The sequence below is a fragment of the Rhincodon typus genome, chromosome 50, assembly GCF_021869965.1.
Source record: "Rhincodon typus isolate 14 chromosome 50, sRhiTyp1.1, whole genome shotgun sequence".
Classification (NCBI taxonomy): Eukaryota; Metazoa; Chordata; class Chondrichthyes; order Orectolobiformes; family Rhincodontidae; genus Rhincodon; species Rhincodon typus.
This window is the reverse complement of record NC_063381.1, coordinates 2,890,178-2,896,682: the sequence shown is the minus strand read 5'-3', so window position 1 is coordinate 2,896,682 and position 6,505 is coordinate 2,890,178.

Genomic DNA, 6,505 nt, shown 5'->3' with positions numbered 1-6,505 from the left:
ACACACACACACTGAATTGAATGACCTGCTTCTGTACTGGAAGCATTCTCTGAGTCTGTGAAGTATTTTGACATTCATCACTGAGTTTTCTATAATCAGGGGAATTGAAGTTAATGCAACCTATTAGCAAATACCCTCTGGCGAATCCACACTCTGAGGTCAATTTACCTCTGTGGGTCAGTGTGCCAATCAGCCACACTACCCAGAAGGGCACTTAAACGGACACTGTCACCAAACTGAAATCCTGAGGAAACTCAACATTTAAAATTTGATTATGGGTAGCAATAATGTACTCCAGTGAGGTGATGGCCTTATGGTATTATGCTAGAAATTTAATCCTGGGGGCCTAGGTTCGAATTCTACCATGGTAGAATTTGAGTTTTATTAAAAGCAATCGCTATGAAACCATGGTCGATTGTCAAGAAAAACCCATCTGGTTCACTAATGCCCTTTAGGGAAGGAATCTGCCATCCTTACCTGGTCTGGCCTACATGTGACTCCAGACCCACAGCAATGTGGCTGACTCTGAACTGCCCTCTGGGCCATACATATACGCCACGATGGCTCCTTTAAGGGATAGTTATGAGTTAAATTTGGATTTCGCTCTTTCAAAAGAACTTCTCCTTTAAAGGGCTGTTCCTCATTTTAACTAAAAAAGGCTTTGTTTATTCTGTTGATTTCAAGTGTATAAGAGCCAGTGTAAGGGACTTTTATGGGGCAGTGGAAGTGTCCCTACCTCTAGACCAGGACACCCAGGTTCAAGTTCCACCTGCCCCAAAGTAATGCCAGAAAAATACCCCAAAGAGTTATTTTCCATGTGGGAGGGGTTGCTCCATGGCAATGTGATCTAGTTGGGACTTAAGGTGTCTAAAATGATTTGGATGTGAACATAGGAGGGATGGTTAGTAAGTTTGCAGGTGACACCAAAATTGGAGGTTGTAGTGGACAGCGAAGAAGGTTACCTCAGAGTACAACAGGACCTTGAGCAGATGGGCCAATGGGCCGAGGAGTGGCAGATGGAGTTTAATTTAGATAAATGTGAGGTGTTGCATTTTGGAAACACAAAAAAGGTCAGGGCTTATACACTTCATGGGAAGGTCCTGGGCAGTGTTGCTGAACAGAGAACTTGGAGTGCAGGTTCATGGTTCCTTGAAAGTGGAGTCACAGGCAGACAGGGCGGTGAAGAAGGTGTTTGGTACACTTTCCTTTATTGGTCAGTGCATTGAGTATAGGAGTTGGGAGGGTCATGTTGCAGCTGTACAGGACATTGGTTAGGGCCACTTTTGGAATACTGCATTCAATTCTGGTCTCCCTGCTATAGGAAGGATGTTGTTAAACTTGAAAGGATTCAGAAAAGATTTACAAGGATGTTGCCAGGGTTGGAGGGTTTGAGCTACAGGGAGAGGCTGAATAGACTGGGGCTATTTTCCTTGGAACGTTGGAGGCTGAGGGATGATCTTATAGAGGTTTATAAAAGCACGAGGGGCATGGATAGGGTGAATAGTCAAGGTCTTTTTTCCCAGGGTAGGGGAGTCCAAAACTAGAGAGCATAGGTTTAAGGTAAGAGTGGAGAAAGATTTAAAAGGGATGTAAGAGGCAACTTTTTCACACAGAGGGTGGTGCATGTATGGAATGAGCTGCCAGAGGAAGTGGTGGAGGCTGGTACAATGACAACATTTAAAAGGCATCTGGATGGGCACATGAAGAGGAAGGGTTTAGAGGTTTAGGTGGCAGATTGGACAAGATTAATTTAGGATATCTGGTTGGCATAGACGAGTTGGACCCATGGGTCTGTTTCTGTGCTGTACATCGCCATGACTCTGTGACTCTGAGTATTGTAAATAAAGCAACATTGAAGACAAACAAGGTGCTATTCTGTTTGGTTAGCTGACAGCAACACCAACAAGTACAGCATGCCCTCAATACCTCCCTAGACGATCAGCTGAGAATTTGCACGTGGGTTCCAATATTTTCCTGTGCTCTGTCTCACTCCCACTGTCACACAGCCTCTGGGCCTCTTTATACAATGACAACTTCACAATACACCAATGTGCTTGGCTATTTATCAGCTGAGGACACTTGGGCTGACAACAAACTTTGTGAATTCTGGTTGGTGATAACCGGCTGGTCCTGTACGATTGTTCATTTCCTTTCATTTTCAGAAAGTGAAGCTGTAAGGAGCTGATTTTTCTCTGTGATTTCTTTAGTGCTTAAATAAAGGTCAGCTGTAAGCAGAGTAGGCATTTACAGCACAGAAAGAGACCATTTGGCCCATTGGACTCCTGCCAAACTTTTGAAAGGATTGAAACGCTTAATCCTAGTGGATTTCCCAAAATGCGTTTGCATGCAGCTACAGCAAGTATTCGGGAAAGCGAATAGAATGTGACAGTTTGTTGTGAGGAGAATTGAATGCAAGAGTAGAGAAGCTAAGTTTCAGTTATACAGGGCATTGGTGAGACCACATCTGGAGCACTGTGTACAGTGCTGGTCACCGTAGTGATAGAAGGATGTTAATGCATTGAAAGCAGTTTAGAGAAGGTTTTCCAGACTAATCCCTGGAATGAGCAGATTACCTTATTAGGAGAGGCTGAACAGGCTCGGCCTGTATCTCTTGGAGTTCAGGAGGGTCAGGAGTGATCTAATTGAACCACATAAGATCCTGAGGGGACATGATCGGGTGGGAGAATCTAGAACAAGTGGCCATCATTTAAAATTAAGGCGACGTCCATTTAAAACAGAGATGGGGAGACATTTTTTTTTCTCTCAGACGGTCATGAACCTTTGGAAATCCCTTACTCAAAAGGCAGCGGCTGCAAAATCTTTAAATATTTTTGCAGGAGAGGGAGGTCGAATCTTGATTTCTGAGGGGATGGAAGATTTTCGGGGGGATATGCAGGAGGGTAGAGTTGAGGTTAAACCTGACCAGCCATTGAATGGCAGAGCATTGAATGGATGGACTGAGTGGCCTACTCTTGTTTTTTTGTTTGCATGTATATTCGTTTGTTCCTTCAATAAGGTGCCACACAAAAGGTTAATAGGTCAGATAAGGGCTCATGGAGTTGGATAGAAAATTAGTTAATGGACAGGAAGCAGAAAGTCAGAATAACTGGGACCTCAGCTATTTTCTATCCACATTAATGACTTCGATGAGGAAGTAATGTATTTTGGCCTCGTAATGATACAAAGCTAAGTGGGAATGTAAGCTGTGAGGAGGACACAGAGGACTTGTAAAGGAAATAGACAGGTTAAAGTGAGTGAGCAACAAACTGGCAGATGGAATATAACGTTGGATTTGCATTGTGACGTTTTTCACTTTGACTGTCAGAATAGAAAAGCAGAATACTTTGTAAGAGGTGCAAGATATTGATATTCAGTGACAATTCGTTGTACAGGTACAAGGAACTCAGAAAGTTAGCACGCAGCTGCAGCAAGCAATTGGGAAAGCAAGTGACACTTTAAACTTTACTGCAAGGGAACTGGAGTGGAAGTGTTAGGGAAAGGAGATGGTGGTGCAGTGGTGGTTCCACTAGATTAGTGGACCCAGCTGTTAAATATAGGTTCAAATCACACTATAACAGGTAGATTGGCAGTGGTGAGATTCCAATGCAGCTCAGGGTCTCTGGGCAACTGGATTTGGTCTGGAGTGTTTTTGGGTGGCTTCAGCTGGTTGATGGGGGGTGGTGGGGGGTGGGTGCAGGAGGTTGACACACTGTCATGACAGACCCAGGAAGAGTGGATGGATTTCTTTCCTAACCACAACAGAGGCAATATTGGAGATGAACCTATCAGTCATGCAGAGATATATCAGACTGTATATAGCTCAGTGTCAGAACAAATCAGCAATGTGCATTAAGTTATTACAAATATAATTTACTCAAGCAAAGATTATTAGCCAAAGGTTTAAACTGCGCAAATATATCAAACTCCCCTTTTTGAAAAATAATACACACATATGCCCAATCTTCAAGTCTAGAGAAAGAACGCTTTGCAAAATGTTATCATAAAAGTACTTTGGGCAAGAAGCATTTAAATTCAGAGAGGAAAAGGGAATTATTAACAGATTGTCCCAAGTGTTGCTCTGTAGCCAAAGTCACTAACACATAGGGTGTTAGCATTGACATGTCTTCCTGGATCTGTCATAGCTGGCTAAATTCACTTTTCTGGAGAGAGTCATGTTGATTTCATATTCTCCTTTAGGAATTATCCACTTGTGGTGATGACGTTTTCCAGTGGGTTTCAACTCAAACTTTGATGAAATGAGTTTTGTGGAAAGAGAGAAGAGAGAGAGACTGAGAAAGAGAGAGAAAGAGAGAGAGACAGAAGGAACTTTCTCTTCAAGAAGAGTCTCTCTGTCTGCCTGTGTTCAAATCCAACAGATTGACTACACTGGCAAATTAGCTCATGTGACTTCTCTCTGAAGGTGTTTGTACACTCTGTGACTCCATTTGACTGGTTTGTGTTCTTGTAAAATGTCCTTTCCAACAAGTTGAAGGTATAGGTATAGGTCTATTGAGTGATATCCTAAATTACTATTGGGAAGATGTCAGATAAAGATGGGATCAGGCTTGGCTGCGTTGTCCTCTAAAAGAACTGGACATTGGTCTACTGTTAAGGATGGCCAATCAGTCAAGGTCTCATGACGTTTCCATAGATTATGGATGTGTAGCCTAGCAACAGTAACCATTGTCAGATGAGGAGGAGATACCAGAAAAATAACTTGGCTATAGGTCCACTCTTTATATTAAATTACAAGTTAACAGCTCAGAAACAGGCCATTTGGCCTAACAAGTTAACATTCGTCCACAATATCAGGCTTTATACAAAGCCCCTTCCACTTGACTTCATCCCTCCCTAACAGCATCACCTTCTATTCCTTTCTCCCTCATTTGATTATCCAACTTCACCCAAAAATACTGCTTGCCTCAACTACTCCTCGAGGTTCCCCATTCTCATCATTCTCCCGAACACTGCATAGGCCTGTGCTGATGGACCTGGACACTGCTGGCTGAAAACTTTCTGCGTTTGTTTTGCTGAGGGTCAAAGGTCAAATGGGTTCAGGCAGGCTCAAGCCAGCTCGTGGTGAGGAGTTGTCTGGGACACATTGCTGACTCAGATTAATGAACCAAACTGGCACCACACTGGCAAACCTATTCGGAAAGGATGGCTAGCATCAGAAATGGAAAATGCCAGAATGGTGCTGCCCTCAGGTTCAGATTGGGACATGAGTGAATCAATGGAGCTTTCTCACGACACCAGTGGTTGGAAATGGAAAAAGACGATTGTGTTCCCCGACACTCACCATCTCAACAACATGGGAACCAAACATTGGAAACTCAATATTGTCTCTCCAACAAATACCCAAGCAGATACATGGGAACACCACCCCCTGCAGGTTCCCCTCCAAGCCACTCACCATCCTGACTTGGAAATATATCGCCGTTCCTTCAGTGTTGCTGGGTCATAATCCTGGAATTCCCTCCCTAAGGGCATTGTGGGTCTACCTACAGCACATGGACTTCAGCGGGTCAAGAAGGCAGCTCACCACCACCTTCTCAAGGGGACAAGTTACGTCACTTAAGAGACATTTGGACATGTACATGCTTAGGAAAGGTTTAGAGGGATATAGGCCAAACGCAGGCGAATGGGGCTAGTTTAGTTTGGCAAACCTGGTCAGCATGGACGAGTAGGGCCGAAGGGTCTGTTTCCAGCTGTGTGCCTCTATAACTAGGGATGAGCAACAAATCCTGGCCTAGCCAGTGACACCCACATCCCACGAATGAATAAAACAAAACACCCAAAGCAATGAGTGTGTAATTTCTTTATTTTACTGGCTTTAGACTGTTTAGAGAGGGCATATTTCTTTTGCTGGGGGGAGATCGAGAACAATCGGGAAATCTCTAAACATGTCTTTACACAAAGGGTCGTGGAAATCTGGAACCCTCTCCCCTGCAACCATAAAATAGTGGGAGCTGGAGATAGTTTGAAAATTTCGAGTTTGAGATTGATATCTTGCCATGTGTTCCCAAAAGACCAGTACCATCTGCTTTTGCCCTGTACCGTCATCCCTTTTAACATTTCGTCTCTTTCGGTCTTTCTCCTTACCTTTCTATCTCTCCCAGTGCCCTTGCTTCTCTACTCTGGACTTGCTTCAGGCCTGCTATCTCTCTCTACCTTTCCAACTGTCCGCACTGACTCTCCACAGATGCCACCTTGGATTTCAGATTGCCAGCATCTGGAGTAGCCATGTTTTTAATTCACCCAAGGGACGTAGACGTCACTGGCCAGGAAGAGTATTTATTGCCCGTCCCTAATCGCCTGGAGGGCGTTTAACAGTCAACCGCATTGCTGTGGGACTGGAGTCACGTGTAGGCCAGACCAGGTAAGGATGGCAGTTCTCCCTCCCTGAAGGGCACTAGTCTAAATGCAGTAAGATCCAGATGGCATTCAGGCTCAGGTGGCAAGTAACATTGCTGCCAAAGGAGTGCCAGGGAATGATCATTTCCAC